The sequence below is a fragment of the Protobothrops mucrosquamatus genome, unplaced genomic scaffold (genome assembly GCF_001527695.2).
Source record: "Protobothrops mucrosquamatus isolate PMUCROS unplaced genomic scaffold, P.Mucros_1.0 scaffold2990, whole genome shotgun sequence".
Classification (NCBI taxonomy): domain Eukaryota; kingdom Metazoa; phylum Chordata; class Lepidosauria; order Squamata; family Viperidae; genus Protobothrops; species Protobothrops mucrosquamatus.
In genome coordinates, this window is record NW_015389010.1 from 141,737 (window position 1) to 147,527 (window position 5,791).

A 5,791-nucleotide genomic window follows, 5' to 3' on the forward strand; every position below is an offset into this window, starting at 1 on the left:
ATGGAGGGTGTGACGAGTGGGAAGTTTTTGAAGTTGACTGAGGTGTCTGAACCATCGAAGATGTATATTTTACGATCGAGGGCGCAGTCTTTTTCGAAGCCATGTTTACAATATAATCCAATTTGTTAAAAAGTCTTATAGAAAATTCAGCCAAAGCATGTAATGCGCCGGTTAGGAATAACAAAAGTTCAAACCGGAAGTCACTTTCACTTCTTGCTGAAAAGTATCAAATCATCGCCATTTTAAGTTCACTTTTCCACATTCCAACTCAAATACGAGAAGAATATATTGTCCAAGTTAGAGTATAGTCCAAAAGTTAAAAGACAGACTTCCAGGGTCGGTTTGTCTGCTTTATACGGAACTCACAGTTATCTTTAGGTCGCAGCGGTGACGGCAGCTTCTAACTTCGCTTATAGCGAAGACGTCCTGGATCGCGGAGAATCCCGAGGCTCCGGAGGAGTTCTCACCTACATCGTCCACAAGGGACGACTCGGGAACTCAACTCCTACCTCGGGCAGCTCACCTTTCCCCCTATGCCCAGGGGAAAGGTATCAAGCCGTTTGGCAGCTGATGCAGGCTGTCAAAACGGCTTTTACGCAGAAACAGGCGGGAGCAGCAAACAGCTGCGTCCAGCGAAGGCGCCTGCCACCGGAAGTCAATACTTCACGTGATCTTGATTCTATCCCTCTGTTAATGCAGCCCAGCACTGTCTTGGCTTTTTTGGCAGCTGCAGCACACTGCTGGCTCATATTTAAGTGATTGTCCACTAGGACTCCGAGATCCTCTCACAGTTACTACTATTGAGCAAGGTACCCCCTATACTATACCTGTACATTTGGTTTTTCTTGCCTAAATGTAGAACCTTACTTTTTTCACCATTGAATTTCATTTTGTTAGATAGTGCCCAGTGTTCAAGTCTGTCCAAGTCCTCCTGTATCTTAAGCCTATCTTCTGGAGTATTGGCTATTCCTGCCAGCTTGGTGTCATCCGCAAATTTGATGAGTTCCCCATCTATCCCCTCATCCAAATCGTTGATGAAGATGTTGAAGAGCACTGGGCCCAGAACAGAGCCCTGGGGCACCCCACTACACACTTCCCTCCATGTAGATGCAGTTCCATTGAGGACCACACGCTGAGTACGGACAGTCAGCCAGCTACAAATCCATCTGGTGGTGATGCTGTCTACCCCACATTTTTCTATCTTATCGAGTAGTAGATTGTGATCTACTTTATCAAATGCCTTACTGAGGTCCAAGTAAATTATATCCACAGCATTCCTCTGATCCACTATTTTTGTCACTTGGTCAAAGAATGCTGGCCCCTCTGATCAATCTTAAACACTTTATCCTTTTTTGCTCTTATATTTTGAACTTTGCACTTAAGAATAGAAGCCATACAGTCTATTATGATTAATCTGGAGGTCCTTTCATCAGTTGTTTTGTTAGTCATGTATCTTCCTTTCCTCCTCTATTTCCTGCTCTCTCCTTTCTATTGACATTTATGCTGTTAACCATAAATAGGGAACCATAAACCATAAATAGCCCTCCAACTGTTAGTGAACCACAGTTTCCAGCAACCCAGCCAGCATGATAGACACAGAGACTATCAGCAACATCTGGAAGGTGGCAGATTTCACAGTTCCGTTAAACTTTCATCAACATAAACATGTGGCTTTTTTGCTAAATGTAATCTTAGAAAGAGTATATAAAGTGGTGGAAATATACAAATAAGTGTAATACACTCTATTTCTCCATACATACATGCATATCAGGCAGACAGGGATACAAAGACAGAGAGAGAGACAGACATTTGGATCATTTTTTAAAGGTCTTCTTTTTGATTCCCCAACATCTGATGGCCTGGAGACACATAGAACAGAGGTCCCCAACCTTTTGGGCACCAGGGACCAGTTACGTGGAGAGAGGTTTTTCCATGGACCGGAGGGGGTGTGGTTTTCTGTGCTGTCTGCATCCTATGGATGGGGCTTTCCTTGTTTGTGCAGACTGGTTGCTGACATGCCGCGGCCCGGTACTGGTTTGGGGACCCCTGACATAGAAGTTTCTAGGTCTTTTCAGTTATGGACCAACATTAACTGGTGATCCTTTGGCAAGTTCTTCTGGCTCCTTTTGTACCTTATTTTTTAAGGAAAACCTCTGAGGAGAGCAGAGGCTGATGGATTTGTCTTGCAGTGAAGCTATTTCCACTTTTGACACCAACTGCATTTTTAATCATATTATCTACTGATTAGCCTGCTGCTTGCTGATCAACGATACTTCATTATACCATTATTATATACCCTGAAATAATAACATTGAAATATAGCAGCACCCTGGACTGCCAGTTTCATCATCTGGAACTAACTTTATGTATATTTGGAAGGAATACTTTTCAAGCAATATATCCAATACAGCTTAGGACACGGAATAATGTTCTTAAATTGCATGAGGGAAGCTTTGATGTAATGTCCTAATGGTAGGAAATGGCCTCAGTGATCCATGACTTTAAAACGTATGGACTTCAACTCCCAGAATTCCACAATAAACATTTTGGTTCTGGTAGTTAAAATCCACACAACTTAAAGTTGCTGAAGTTGAGAAACACTTTTCTAGAGACTTTCCTTTATTGGATGTGCTAGCACAACATACACAGGAATTATTCTGAATTCCTGCACTGAACAGGGTTGCTAACCTAAGTGGCCATTTCCAGCTCCATGGTTCCACAAAAGTAAAATAATAACTCCTGAAAACCCAGAGATGGAGCTATGTGGAGTTTCATTGCAGGATCCCTGGGTCAAGTTATCATTTTAAACAGTGCCACCCAAAAGCACCTAAAGGAAGGACAAGACCTAATATGTGGAAGATCATTAAAGAGAGATCCAATCTAGAAGTAAGGAGAAATTTCCTGACAGTGAGAACAATTAATCAGTGAAATAGCTTGCCTTCAGAAGTTGTAGCAGCTTCATCACTGGAGGATTTCAAGAAGACTCTGGATAGCCATTTGTCTGGAATGGAGTCTCCTGTTGAGTAGGGGGTTGGACTAGAAGATCTCCAAGGTCCCTTCCAACCCTATTATTCTATGCTATATGTTCTGTTTGTTCCTCTATTAGTACTGCATCCATTGACTAAATCAATGCTAGATTCACCCAAATTAACATATTGTTATTTCTTTAAAGTGCCATTACATCAAATCTGATCTATCACCAGCAGTATATTTCCACATTTTGGGGCAGAATCAATTCACTTTTATTTCTAATATGAAGTGCTTTGACGTGGCAAAGACATCAGTCTGCAAAAATCAAGCTTCAGAGAAAAGGCATGATGTGGCTTGGAAAACTGGACATCTTTCTATTTATCTGTGTGGACGGTTTCCATCATCTCTCAATTCTGGACAGATGAATTTCAATATTTATACAGGGCAGCAGACAAAGGATGACGGGAGATCATAAAGATGTACCATTGCACCTCTGTGTGCAGAGCATTATTAACAGTAGAACTGAACATTAATTATATTTAAATATTCGTCCCCTGAAATTATTTCTTAAATGCCTTCTGTTTTACCACAGAGCATTCTAAGATTTGTTTCATATTATTTATTTTTATTTGAGGTCTTAGTTTTGTAGCAATTTCCTAAATCTGTATCTCAGCTGATAACTTGTTCACCCCCTTTTTAAAATCCTCTGTAAAGTTTTAAGTGGCTGAGTTACAAAAACAGCTGGAAATATGAGCTCATAATAACCATGCTGGGAGGCCTTTCAGTAGAAGAGCACTGAAAGTGTTAGGGCTCCATCAAAGCAAGTTTGGCTTTCCAACTTTCCTATAGCTTAACCTATCTGATACTTGATGTGTAGGCTCTTCAGCCTATTTTTGCATTCAAAGGCTGGCAAAAAATAAAATAAAACATTTCCTTTGCTTTTTGTAAGATGATTTTTATAATGTTACGTGACATGACTGTGTAGTTAGTTCCAATTCCATCAATCTTTTATGTATTTATTAATTCATTTATTCGATCAGCTTTAGTGCCACTTGACTCTAGACCAGGGGTAGTCAACCTTGGCTCTTTTATGACTCGTGGACTTCAACTCCCAGAATTCCTGAGCCAGCTAAGCTGGCTCAGGGATTCTGGGAATTGAAGTCCACGAGTCATAAAAGAGCCAAGGTTAACTACCCCTGCTCTAGACTGATGGATCACAATAGGATAAAATTATTTCTTTATTACTAAAGAACCCACAGCAAGCTTAATAGTTGTGCTTTGGTGTTTCTTATTAGATATTATTTCATTAGGCCATCAATGGCATTGATGGACATGGAAAACAAGCCTATCATGAGGAGCATGCTAGATCACTCATAATTTTATCTCCAAGAATACTAAAATATTTTTTAAATAGGATTTTGCCTCGCAAGAAGTCATTTAGCCTTGTGTGTCTGCACAGTCCTGCTGTTTTCAACAAAATGACAAGAGCAGGATGGCACAGTCCAAGTCACAGGCCATGAAACAAGGACTGAGTTTAACATCAGCACCGTTTACCAGCACAGTAAACATACATAACTTTTGAAAAGATGGACCATGTTCCATCTTCATGCTACTTGAAGGCATATTGCCAAGGAGCCAAAAGGGAATTGCTTATGTATTTAATCTGACACTTTATTCTGCTTTGACACTCTGAATACATACAAATGGGATACCTAACCAGGTTTTCCTTCTTGCATTACTAAATACCAGGGAAGCTGACAACTTATTGACGTCAACAAGTAACTTGTTCTGGATATTAGCAACTCAGCATGTATTCCTTATGACTTCTAGAATAAAAATACTGTTTCTTTAAAAAGAATCCTAATTGAAATAAGCTACAAAGTTTATGTTTGCTCAGCATGAGTTTCTAATGAACACTCTTATCTAAATCATATCTAAATCATATGCTAGTTATTTTAATAACTCGTTTCCACTGTAATTAGAAAACAGCTTATAGAACAGGGGAAAACTCTTTAAGAATTTAGCATTGTGCCTTTATATGTTTTAATTATGGTTTTTCTTTTTGTTTTTAAATAAAGTGTGATGCTTCTCTGTTTTTGTCCCTGTTTGGGGAAGAAGAAATAATGAGAAATGCTGACAATTGTAAGTTCAATAATTTCTGAAGGACCCCACTTTCCATAGCTTAATCCAATAATGCCATTTTGACAAAATAGTACTTCTGACTTTCAAACACTTATTTCTGAGAATAAATCCCATTAGCAGGACTTCTTTTCATGTGAATGTGCGTTGGATTATTCTGTTAATTTCAAAACTCCTTCCAAATCATATTTACAAATCCATATCCAAATAACTGATGCTCCCATTTCATGGCACTGCAGACAAAAATTATACTTAGAAGAAGACTCTTAGTACTTTTGTGATAACCTTGAAATCTTTTTTCCATCAGTCTTTGTGGTAAGAGGAGAAATAGGCAACTCCCATGTCTCATTAACTCTTAGACCTAAACAATGTCATAAAGGCAGTATATTGTGTTCATGCAATCATTGGCAGGTGCTTCATGAACATCTGGGCTCTAAATACAGCTATCCAGGAGCAATCCAGCTATCTTCATCCAATGAGAACAGCAGTAGATTGAAAAGAGATTCTGTTAATGTTTTAACCATTCTCCGCTCCAGTCAGAGCATCTGGAAATATGAACAATGGAATAGACACATCTCAGACTAGCTGTCATTGATGATGAAAAGGGCTATAGCTGTCTCCCTGGTCATAAAATATTGCTATTTCCCTTGGGAGAAATATTGTGCTTTAAATACATTTTAAT